The 12,880-nt window shown below is 53.0% G+C and overlaps 1 protein-coding gene across 6 annotated transcripts in view; it reads right to left on the bottom strand.

The window, feature by feature from the left end:
- The window catches only part of MIDEAS (mitotic deacetylase associated SANT domain protein), a 72,539-nt gene that overhangs the window by 26,231 nt on the left and 33,428 nt on the right, over window positions 1–12,880 (bottom strand). For 2 of the 6 annotated variants that reach the window (XM_059890935.1, XM_015473282.3), the window contains one exon: window positions 7,388–7,662. The exons of the other annotated variants lie outside the window; for them this stretch is intronic. The gene's annotated coding sequence lies outside the window, so the exon portion shown is untranslated. The remainder of the gene's footprint in view (window positions 1–7,387; window positions 7,663–12,880) is intronic. 6 annotated transcript variants of the gene reach the window in all.

Genomic DNA, 12,880 nt, shown 5'->3' on the forward strand with positions numbered 1-12,880 from the left:
CCCTCCTCCTCTGTCCCTCCGGTGGAAGTCAGCCTGGCCTTCCTCACAGTGAGGGAGAGGTAGGAAGCCATCCTTTCTGAAGGTTCCCAGCCGATGCAACCCTGAGGTTGCAGGGAACAGGGTATAAGGAGGAACTCCTGCAGGCAGCTCGCCCTTGGGACCAGCTGCAGGGCCTCTGACAAACGGATGCAGAAACACGGCAAAAGGAAACCCACAGACATCATGGGGCCCCAGACACTCACACCCACTCTATCAGTCTGTTTGACCGTCTGCCAAGGCTCTATGCACTCTTGCCTTCCTCCAGGAGCCTCGCTGCTGCAACCTGTCCCTGACCACACCACAGACAGCCCTGGGCAGAAGACACAGCCAGCATCTGAACTCAACAGCCAGGGACGTCTGGGGCTTTCAGGAGGACCTACAGTGAGAAACACTTTCTCTCTACAGAGGAAAGCAGTGTGCACGAAGAAAAGAAAACAGCGCTGAACCTACATGTGTTCTGCAGACACGTGACGGAAGGTGCCCAAAAGTCTCTTGGGTGTTCTGCGCTGGTGGTGACACCATGCCCTCCAAGGACGGCAACTCGAACACACACTGCTCCCCACGTGCCATCAGCGGCCCAGCTGCATGTGGACATTGACTGGGAGAGGCCAGTGAGCCCTCAATGGCCATGGGGCTAGGCCATGGCCACTAAGGGGACAACCCTCAAGCTTGGGGAATTTGGTGCAGTCATCCGAGAGACGAGACTGCTATGAGTCAAGGTTATAGAGGCCAGGAAAGGGGTGCCCAGCCCAGTCCCAGTGGCCTCGGGGCCTCAGCTCTGGCCTGGGGATGATGGAAGGATTCCTCCACCCCAGGATGCTAATGCTCCAAGTTCCTGCTCTTACCTCCACCACCCCTGGCCCCACAAACTCAGCACCAGGAAGAAGGGGAGTCAGAGCTCATGCGTCTCCAGTGTGAGGCAAACAGACCTAAATACGGCACCCAACAAGGACCCAGATCCCTAGGCCAGCCATCTCCATATCTAGCTATCTTAGGACAAAGTCTAAACTCCCTACCCGGCCCACAAGTCCCTGCAGACTTGGGCTTCTGCCATTTGTGTCAACACTTCATGCTGGAGCCATCATTCAGAGCGGCTCCTGCTCCAAAACGCCATTCCCGCTTTGTTCCAGGTCTCTGACCAGGCGTTTCCCCTGCCCAGTACACCTTTCCACCCTTTTCATCTGACCAAATCCTGCTCATCCTGCAGATCCGATAGACACTGCTTCCTCTGGGAAGTCTTCACTCATCCCAAGTCGGAGCCAGGGACTATACTCTGAGCCCATAATACCTCCTAAATGCCATGGCTGGGCTCAGCCCACTGAATTCCAGATGCCTATTTCTTTGTTTCCCAGCAGACAACAAGCTCCAGGGGGCCAGAGTCAACAGATCATTGTACCTTGGTTCTCGGCTTGTACCTGCCTCTTAGGTTGCTCATTCAAGACTGCGCCCAAAGTGAGTCAGAGCCCTGCCTGGGCAGGGCCACTGTTCATGCCTGTGTGTCCACCCTGGGCTCCTGCCCAGCGCTGAGTTCCGGTCCCTCTCCCTGATGTACATCAGAGCTCCTGAGCACATCACCCTGCGATGAAGTGAAGTCCAGCCTTATAACCCCATCAGTGGCCCCAGACCCCATCCACTAAGCTGAACACAAATCCTTTTCCAACTGTGGGCCCCTAAGCTACTTGTCCCCTATCACTCACTGCCCCACATGCAGGTCAGGACGACTGAGAAAGTGCTAGCCCCCCACTGTTGTCCCCTGGCCCATTCTTTTTTCCTGCAAGGCTTCCTGCCTAGACCAAGGCCAGGGACATGAGCCTGTGGATCTGTTTACCTCATGCCCTGACATGGCTGGGCAGAGCCAACATGTCTGGCTACAATGCCCAGGGCAGTGACGAGAGGCCCTTTCCAGAGGAGCCTGGCATGGCCCAGCTGGCCCTCCAGCCCAGGCTCATATCCTGAAAAGTTCTCGCTCAGATATTCTGGGCCCATTGGCTGCAGGCAGACGGGGCAAATGGCCCACAGCTGCCATCTTGGGCCAGCTAGAGTTGCCCAGGCCCTAGGTAGACCTTGCCTCTGGGCACAGTGTAATCATTTGCAGTGCTGTGTGCCCCTCTCTAACTGGAAGTTCACACCCAGGCTGAAGGGCCCCATTTTTCCAAGCCACTGGACACACAAGTCCTGTTCTCAGGAGGCATGCAAAACCAATAAGGAAGGAGACACCAGCCACAGAGATGAGGACCTGCCTCCCACAAGTGTCAGTTCCCCTGAGGGTGTGAGAGAGCAGACCCATGATCTGCCTGTTCCCAGCCCAGAGAGAGTCCTCGGATTATCACTTCTCCAGACTGAACCTCAGCCTTGAAATGCAGAGGTCAGGCTGTCAGGCCAGGGTGTCATGAGTCCCAGGGGTCCCAGCTGTGAAGGACAGGCTCAGAGGCTTGGCCAGGGTTCGAGCTGCCTGCAGTTTGAGCTTGGACTGTAACAATGCCAACACGGAGATGCTTTTAAAGGGATACAAGTGAGAGGAAATTCTCTGCCATAGGAGGCACCCACTATGGGGCTTCATTCAGGCATCTCCCTTTATCATCCCCTCCCCTACTGCCCCTACAAATATCCCCAGGATATCTGAGAAAGTCAGGACACCCAGATCGTTTTACAGCAGGGAAGCTGAGGCAGAGAGAAAACTTCGAGGTCGAGGCAGAGCCTGGAAAGGACTGAGTTCCTGGTCCAGCTTTTGTCCACACTCGGGGGGGATTGGCCTGCTTTCCTCCTGGGCAAGGGCCACCGAGGACCACAGGCAGCTCAGGAAATCCCCTTCTACAGCACTCGGGACTTCCGGGGGGGAGGGGGAAAGTAGAAGCTGGCAGGCTTGGGCTGTCTCCAGAAGAGACAAAGCAAGTGTCCCTGCGCCAGCCCTTCAGCGACTGAGCCTCTGGAGAGGGCTTCATGGGGACTTCACAACTGTCTCTAGGCCCTACAGCGTTCACGCCACCAGAGGCTGCTCCAGCTCCACCCTCCCCTTCTGGAAGGGCCTGGCTCCTCTTCTGGAAGGGCCTGGCTTGCTGGCAGGTCTAGGGCAGGGCTCCCTGGAGTCTGTGCCTGAGCCCCAGTGCCAGATTCTGCCCCAGACTAACATACAGAGAAGCCACTCACAGGGACCTCCCTCATCGTGGCCCTGCCCTGCCTGCTCCCCTTCTCTCTCATACACACACCCTTCTGTAGCCCTGCAGGTTTGCCCACGGTCCCTTCATCCACTCAACAAGCATTTGGTGAAAACTGGCTATAAGCCAGGCTCTGAGGAGACACAGGAGATGAGGTACAGTCCCTACCCACACAGAGCTACCAGTCCAGTGCGGGAGAAGAACAGAAACACAAATATATTATAATGCAAGGTAGCCCATCCTGCGGCTCGAGATACATGCAGAGAACAGGTGACTCTGGGAAGAATTCCCTGACTTTGAACCTTGGCTGGAGCACTTCGCTCTGCCTGGAAGACCTGCTGCCACTCTGACAACCTGCCTCCCTTCAAAGCCTACCTCCTCCAGGCAGCCCTCCAGCACACACTGTTCGCACCCTTTCTGAATCTGCATGCTTTTACTCGGTGTTAACCATGTGTCCACAAGGCTTCTTCAGTTCCCTTCTGTTTCTGCAGCAAGGCGGGGAGAAGCAGGGCCTGGAGGCAACGTGGCCCAATGGAGAGGAAACAGTGAACTGGTTGTCAGGCAACCATGTCTGGTCTAGAACCCACCACTCATTGGTTTCTTCTGCCTTTGAGGAATTTAGGAGCAAGGGAGAGGGGGACCAAGGCCTGTATCCAGGAATCACTTTTGTGACAAGCAACTGCCACAATACAGAGTAGCCACTAGCTCTGCTCATGTGTCCAATGAGTGTGAGTATTGCTTACTTGTACAACCACTTATTCCCACCTGAGAAAGGAGGAAAGGTTAGCTCTGAAAAGTATGAGGTCCCAAGGGAAGAGCCAGGATTCTAACCCAAGCCTGCCATCAGGTCTCTATCACACTCTGCTGCCTGTCAGTGCTGAGCAGTGGTTCTCAAACCCACCCTGAGAGATTGGTTCACGGGTCTGGTAACGGGGTACAGGCTCCAGGTGGGGAAATCTGCAGTGCTTCCTAAGCAGCCCAGGGGCTGCCTGGGTGCTGGAGCAGAGGAAAGAATAGAGGTCAGATCCTGGCCCGGGGCAGTTTCCAAGGACCTACTGCGTCTCACTCCCCTGGGAGCCACCAGCCAGATCACCATACCCTGCCCAGGAGGCATGAGGGGTCCCAGGAGCCCTAGGGCTGACTGTGGCTCTTACAGGGCCTAAGCCCCACCTGAGCTTTTACTACCTGGCAGACACTGTGCTGAGCACACCGCAGGCAACATCTTATTTAACCCTTACTCTTCTTTGTCCCATTTTACAGGTCTGGAATGATATCTATTTAACACAAAAGAAAATATTAATATAGTAATAGAGGAACAAAAAAAAAAGACATCAGACACAGTAATCACACAGCAAAAATGGCAGACATATAATCCAATCTTTTCAATAATTATTTTTAAGGTAAACAGATTAAACACCCCAATTAAAAGGCACAGGTTGGGGAAACAGATTAAAAACAAAACAAAACCATGATCCAACTGTTAACAAGAGCCACACACTTTATATTCAAAGACACACATAGGTTGAAAGTAAAAGGAGGGGAAAAAAAGTATACCGTGCTAACAGTAACCAAAAGAGAGCTGGAATGGTTCAGCTAATATTAGACAAAATAGACTTTAAGACAAAAACTCTTAGAGACAAAGGAGGATGTTTCATAATGGTAAAAGTGTCTATTCATCAACAGGATATTATAAACGTATTTGTACCTAACAACAGAGCCCCCAAAACACATGAATCAAAAACTTTCAAAACTGAATGGGAAAACAGACAATTCAACAATAATATTTGAAGCCTTCACTTTCAAGAGTGGATAGAACAATTAAACAGAAGATCAACAAGGAAACGGAAGACTTGAACACTATAAAGCAAACAGACCTAACAGATATCCATAGAACATTTCACCCAACAACAGGAGAATACACATTCTTCTCGAGGGGACACAGAATATTCTCCTGGAAGGATCATAAATTAGGCCATGAAACAAGCCTCAGTAAACCTGAAAGCGCTGAAGTCATACAAAGTGTGTTCTCCAATTGAAATGAGATAAAATCAGAAACCAAAAATAGAAGGAAATTTGGGGAATTTACAGGAAATGAAGCTTAGAAGTAACTTGTCAAGTTCTCACAGCTCAGAAAGGCCATTCCCTTACTGAGACCATGTTCCCCACACCTTCTGCACAGCCCTAGGAAGCCACACATCTCAGACTTTTGCAAATGCTTGGGTAGCCCCTCTCCCAGCCACCACCCCAGACACACACTGAAACTGACCCCAGCCCCAGGCCTGATCCCAGAATCAAACAAGCTGGGGAGAGACAGCCCTTTAGGGCTATCACAGCTTGTTAACCAGCCCTGCTTCTCCCTGGGAAAATGATCACAAGCAAATATTTCACTCCCCCAGCCAATCTACCGAATGTCCAAAAGGCAGATGTTTCCCCCAAAGAAGGAAGCTAACATTTACCGAGGACTTCCCCCATGCCAGGCAGTTGACATATCCTAATCTACAAACACAATCTCCCTACCCAGGCATCTCCTCACTGTCCCCATGCTACAGAAGAAAACTGAGGCTCTGTTATTAAGGTGGCAGAAGCAAGATTCAAAATCTTGTCGTCTGCCTTTAAAGTACCTGGTCTTTTATCATAATTCCACGAAAAAGTCTCAAATTATGTTGTGGGAAGTTAGGAGAGCCCATAGTGCTTTGAGGTGGGAGGACTATGGGGATGAGTTGGGAGCTGCAGAGTCAGCAGGATCACCCTCTGGAATAAGGATCTCCACAACACATGGAGAAAGACGGCTTGTGCCTCTCTTCAGAGCCAACCACCAAAGCAGAGCAACAGCTGGAGAAGCTAAACAGATTTCAAATCTCAAGGGATGTCACAGTTCACTCAATTCAATTCCACAAAGAGCCCAGAGAAGGAAAGAAACTTGCCTGCAGATACACAGCCAGGAGCAAGAATCAAGGATGCCAATAACAATACTTCATGCCACCATTTAGGAGGCCCCACCTTTTGGCAAGATACGAGGCAGGGCTTGGAGCCCAACATCGCAAAAATAAGGTTTCTATTTCACCATCATCACTACCTCTGACATTTCTAGAGGGCACTACTGTGTGACAAGGATGGTGCTGAGCACCCTACACCAGGATCCCATTAAATCCTCAAAATAAGGTGGGTATGACGACACTCTCCCTTCTCAGAGAGGCACTCGAAGAGTTGAGGTCATGGCAGTACAGAGGCCACGCCAGGACTGGAACCCAGAGCCCCATCTGTAGGGCCTCAGGCTCAGTCTCCTGCTGGGGTGCACCTCAGGCTCTTTGGGATGGATGGCAGCAGCCTCTGGGCTGTTTCCATCTTCTCCCTGGCTTCAGCTGGCCTGAAAACCACTGTCATGTCCTGGAAGCGTGGCTGGTCAGGAAAGGTGAGTGAGCCAGGCCTGGGAGGCCAGTGGCTTTTGAAGATGAAGACGCTACTACTACTGGTGATCACCATCACTGGGCCAACTTGTAAAGCTCAACATCTTCAGTTTAAGAGGAAGCCACATCCCTCCCACACGCTCCAGCCCCACACCCACGGTCGGCCAACAGCTCTTTAAAAATAAAGCCGTGACTTGCCTCAAATCCCCATGAGGGCTTGGGGTTCCTGCCCCCTCCCCCTGGCACCCTGAAATCTGGGTCAAGTCAGTCCATGCTTGGGTTCCTTACTAGTGCCAATGGCCCCCACCCAGGAGCCGAGCATCAGCCCCAGCACCTCTCTGCATGGGACTCTGAGAAGGGTTTCTTCGCAAGAAATGAAATCTCCAAATAAAGGTTGTTCACCATGCATCCTGAGTAAAGGAGACAGATGCTCAAGGCCACCCCAAAAACCATTGGTCTGAATCTTGATTTCATGGCTGATGGGATTGAAATCCTGAGAGGTAACATGACTTGGCCAAGAACACACGGTCAGGGTCTCCAGGGGATGTTCTCAGACTCCGAGCTCTCTCAGACCTGCCACTGCAGCCTCTCCATTTTGGGAGGAAGGGGAGGCGGGTGTCTAGGTGTGTGTCTTATCAGCTCTGGCTCTCCCGCCTGGCCCACCCTAGAAGGAACCAACACCTACCTGATGGCCTGGGGGCAGGGAGGAAAGGGAGTTTTTTTTTTTGTAGGGGGCACCCTGCTGGTTTGGAGGATAAGAATGGGGACAGTACGGCTCTCCAATACCTGTCAGTGATCAAGAAGCACAAAACCTTGCTGCCAGCAAGCATGTGGGCTCTCAGCACGGCTGCCTGGGGCCTCCCAGGTGGGCTGCGGAGCGGGCACAGTGCCAGCCGCCTGCCTCACTCGTCCAGCCGTCCAGTCAGTGCCACGGCCTTTCTCAGGTCCCGGTCAAGATGCAGGGCCTCTGCCAAAAGCTCACACATTCCTTGCGTTTCTCCGGGTCTCTGAGCAGCTGCTGCAGGCCCTTTTCTCCTGTGTTGATTTATTCTTTATTGTTCCTGAAATACACCCAGAGGCTTTTGGCACCCAGCACAGGCACAGCATCCAGCCCAAGCCCCAAGTACACACCAACCGGGCTCTCTGGGACCTGGGCCAAGTCAGTTGGAAGGATGGGCCCTGGGGTCACACCCAGTAGCCAGGAAGGGAGGCCCAAGATCCCACCTAACCCCAGCCTGTGGCCCCAGAGCTGTTCTCAGGACAAACAGTGGCTGGGATATTTGGGGAGGAGGAGATGCTTGGAAGGTCTCTGGGAGGCCTAAACTTACTTGCCACTCCTCTAATGCATGAGTGACTTCCCAGCAATCCACCACTGCACACCCCACCCCCCCAACACACACACACACACACAGCTGACCCCTATGTATCTATCGACCTCCGCAGCAGGGCCTGGTGGCTCAGGCTGGGCTTCTGGCTGGCCTGTAAATTTTGGAGAGAAAGGCCTCAGAGGGGTCTTTCCCACCCTTCCCTGCCCAAAATATTTCCCCTATCAGCCAGTCTAATGGTGCCTGAATTCCTACCATCAACACTTCATTCCAAGGGTCAAAGCATTGTTCCCTGTGCACGTGAGAACAGCCTGGAGAGGTATGGGAGCTGCCTGATAAAAAGACAGGGCTGTGGGGTCAAACAGAAGGTGTCCCGGCTTCTCCAATCACTTGCCTCTCTGTGGGCCTCAGTTTCCCTACCAGTAAGTGGGCATAATATCTTTACCATGTATTACTGCAGGATTAAATGAGGGTTATACGTATATATATATATATGTATGTGTATATATGAAGTGTCTGGCACAAAGTAAGAGCTCAATAAGTATGATTTCATTCGCCCTTGCTGGGCAGGGGCAGATCATTCATGATTCATCTTCAACACCTGGAGGGCAACAAAATGGCCTGACCCTTCCAGTTCCCCAGTCAGCTGAGAGCAGGACTGGCCAGACAGGAAGAAGACGGGGGACCAGGAGTCCTGGCAACAGCACTGGGCTCTGCAGGCATCTGGCCCAGGGCCCCAGGGGCCCAGGAGGAGCACTCAGCACAGGCCTCCCCAGACGTCCCCAGCTGTGTCAACAGGGCCTGCAGGGACACGGTGGGACAAGAGCCCCTGGATGAAACCTGGCAGGGCTTCCAAGCACGTAATGGTGCCTCCACTCTCCTGGGCTCCCTCTCAAAGCAATAAAAGGGAAAGTGCAATCACTTGAGGGAGTCTTGTGGCTGGGGTGCTGGGGTGGGGGGGGGGGGTGCTGCACTCAGCCACAGATAGTCTGGGCAGGGATACCGGAGGCCCTGGGGCCTGCAGGGAGCAAGGAGGCCTGCCCCGAGGCCACCACAGTGAGTGTCCCACAAGTAGAAGTGCCCGCCTGGTTATTTTTGGCAGCTCTTCTGCCCAAAGCCAGCAAGGAAAGGCAGCTGCTAGCAACACAGAAGGGCTGTTTACGCTCAAGTGTGCAAGCGCTGAGCAGGGATTAAAAAGAGCAGCAGCAGCCACTGAGCAGAGGGGCCTCTGCCCATGTCTTCCTCTCCTGACTGTCCTGTTCTGGCCAATCTGCATGCTGCAGAGCGCAAAGAGCGTGGGTACTTCTGCTTTCAGTCAGATCTAGTCTCCCAACCGCAAAACTCACTCACACATACACACACACAGACAAATAAATAACTATGGAGCCAGCCGAAGACGGGGCCACACCCAGGAGCCGAGACTCTATTCCTCTGGGCTCTTCCTGCACTGAAGCGGCCCTGGGAGGGGCAGGGTAGTGGACCGGGGACAGGACCCGGGAGCCTATCCCCCTTCCTAAAGCGAAAGTGGGGACAGTCTGTGGAACCTCAAGGAACTCGCTGCTTTCCAGCTTCCTTCTCTGAACGTGAAGGGCTGTCTCAAAGTGTTTTTCCAGCTCTGGGATGACTCCTGGAAGCTGGGGAGCCCAGAACGATGGGCTGGCTGAAGGGGTCAGACAGAGCCAGGTCAGGTGGGAAAGAGGATCTGAGGCCAGCCAGGTGTGCCCCGAGAGCTGCCAGCAGGCTGGGAAGAAGAGAAGGTGGAGGAAAAGCAGGAGGAAGGCGGAAGGAGGCCAGCCCACACGCACTCTTGGGACTCTGAGTTATCACTCTGACTGTTTCTAAGCTCCTTTCTGAGCTCCAGGGCCTTCCCCTCCAAACAGCTGGCAAATTCTGGCAACAGAAGGCTGGCTTAAGGCCTCTGTCCACCCGGCTGCTGGAAAAAGCTAGGAATCGAAATCTCTCACCATTTGCCTTTCTCTCTTGACCCCACCTTCCCGGAGGAGATTGGTGGCCTTCCAGAGGGAACCCCCTTTTGGCTGCAAGCCTATTTATTGTACTTCCCTCTCTCCAAGCTTAGACCTGGACAAACCTGCCCTGGCTGCTCCCCTCCTCCATTCCTGAGACTCCTGGAGGAAGAAGCATTGCCTGGAAAAAAATAGCTCTCCAAGCGAGCTCCCTGTGGCTGGAGAGAAAGGCAGAGGGTACAGGGAGCGCCTTCCGCCTGGCCATAGTACCAGGCTCTGTTCCAGGAAGAACACGATCAACAACCACTGCCAGGGACGCCTCCGGCCTCCAGCTCCCTGTCCTCCCCACCCGTCCCCGAAAACCACAGCCAGCAAGTCCAGTCCCTCAGGGAGCCCCTGACCCTCACCCCTGCAGAACCCCAGCTCTCTTCCCACACGTGGCAGCTTTCTTCTTATATAATAATACCTTGGTGGCCCTCCCACACATACCCTCCCACTCTGCCTCTGCTACTTCAATTGCTGAAAGAGCCAAGGTGCTCTTAGGAGCAACTCCCACCCTAGGCTCCACCCCAAACCTCCACAGAGGTCACACTGAGAGGCTTCAGGTGAAGCAAAGACTAGGGGACTTTTTCCTTGACTGAGAAAGCAGCCTTCCTCCCACCCACGTGAGCAGTTCAGCCTGAGGCCTGGGCGGGTAGGTTCCTGAGAGCACAGTCTGGTCTCTGGGAAGTTGAGCCCTTAACCTACGGCTGCAGGGACACAACACCTTGCAAAAGGACCCAGGCAGCAGGGTCTGGGCTGGTCTAGGCAGGAGTGTATCATGCAGTTCCGCCCAAGGCTTAGGAAGTTCGAATAGGAGCTTCATTTCCACAAGCCCCAGTGGCCTGGAATCCAGGCACCCTATCATAAGCAGCACACCTTTCCTGTCCCCTTCCCTGGAAGGAGCAAAAGGCACACAGGAGCTGGCTGCGGCAGGAACTGGTGAGACGCTGGCTGTCATCTGTTGAGTACCTGCTACAGGTCAGTCACTTTGCATGCATGATCTTGTTCAACCTTCACAGCAACCCCATGAGGAATTATTATTCTTCCCATTTTATAGGTGGGGAAACTGAGGTTCAGGAAGGTAATCAACGCTGAGCCACACAGCAAGTGGGGAAGCTGAAGAACAAACCCAGGTCGGCCGAGGCCTCGTTCACTTGTGCCTGCCAGGCTTCCTTCAGAATCACTGTCCAGCTACTGTCCACATGCCATCCAGGAGTGGTGCTCGGAGTGTGGGGACGGAAGTAGGTGTGGACAAGTTTTGCTTGATGGCTCTGGAATCTAAACTGCTGCTGCCCTGCTAACTGTTATTGTTCCCAGGTATGTGACCGTGAGGGCCCTCTAAGTGTGCATGTTGTTGGGGGTGGAGGGAGGGTGATCTGGATTTCAAAGAGCAGTTTCCAACACCGAACTTATGCTGTAATGCTTCTGATTCATAAAATGAGCTCACAGTCTCACGGTATCCTGAATGTTGCTTTGAATGCAAATGCAGATCCCGTAAGTAAGAACTGGGGATTTCAGCACACTCCACCCAGCTCCAGCCCAACTCTAAGAGTTTAGTTCAGCCCCATCCAGGCAGGGTGATCCCATGCAGAAGCTAGTCTTCCAATGGAACTCAACCCCTGGCTGCATTTTCTGGAGCCTCTGGAGTGTCCGGGAAGAGTGGAGGCCCCAGGCTGCTTCTATACTAATGCATGCACACACAGGAAGGGTGCCAACTGTCCTGGCCAAAGGAAATGCCCAGGTTAGCAGATTCCCAGGCAGGAGGCTCCAGTACCCTTTCATTCTGAGGTCCCTTTGGGGTCAGAATTACTGGGACACACTCTCCAGAAGGCCAGCCATTGGGCAGTGCCAGAAGACTGGGTTCACCAGTATCCAAACCAATGGCACAGTATGAACTCCAGCAGCCAGACTCACTGGGCCCTCCACATGCTAAGTTTACAGTTTTTGGACGGAGATCTTTCATTCCCTTGTTTAGCTAAATACTAGATGTCGGACACTATGGGAACAACATATAGCATATACTAGAGCGAGCTATGGTAATGCTGAAATGAGCTTTCAACATTTGATGTATAGATACTAAACTGCAAAATCCTCACTGCAATTCTATGAAGGTATAGAAACTCTAGCTCCCAGTCTGTGTTTTGACCATCGCCCTACAGTAGGTACACAAATGACTATATAAGGAGTATTCAGAAGAAGGCTGAAGCTTCTCCAAAGAAAGGGCATTTGAAACAGGATTACAAGGATAAGCCCGAGTCTCTCCACTACTTGTGGTCATCCTCATTGCACCAGGAGCAAGGGCTCCTTCTGTGAGACCCAACTGCATCAGAAGGGTTGTCAAAGCCAAGATTCCTGGACTGATCCCACTCCTCGGTCCAGTATACTCTGCTCTGTGTATCCTCCTCCCCCAATCCTTCTCCCACTCAGCGGGCCCAAAGGCCTTGGCTCCACTGGGCAGCCCTTCCCTGAGTTCCCCTACCACAGGAGGCCTTCAGCTGAAATCCGTAACTGCATATTGCCTTTTTATTTTTCTCCATTTATTAAAAGCAGTGGCCCACAGGGCTAAACACTCAAGCTATTTTTAAATTCCACATTTAAAAGCTGAACTCTCATCCCCACGAGCACTCCAGGGCACTCTTTCCAGTTGAGGGGGGTGGGAGGGTGGAAGGTGAGGGGCTGACAGAGCCAGGAAGAGAGTGGGTTCTCCCTGATGCTTGGAGAGGCCACATTGGCAGCAGTCAGGTCTTCCCAGAGCGAGCTGCGTGGCTGGTAGAGTGGGAAGAGAAGGAACCCTCCAGGTTCTTCACCCCCCTGGCCCCTGGGAGCTACTCAGACCAGAGTAACCTGCCAGAGGCCAATCCAATTAGAGAGGAGACTGGGCCAGAGACATGCGATGAGATGGTTTATCACAGTAATTGAATGTTTACACTCCTATTATTCACTGTCCA

The sequence above is a fragment of the Bos taurus genome, chromosome 10 (genome assembly GCF_002263795.3).
Source record: "Bos taurus isolate L1 Dominette 01449 registration number 42190680 breed Hereford chromosome 10, ARS-UCD2.0, whole genome shotgun sequence".
Lineage (NCBI taxonomy): Eukaryota > Metazoa > Chordata > Mammalia > Artiodactyla > Bovidae > Bos > Bos taurus.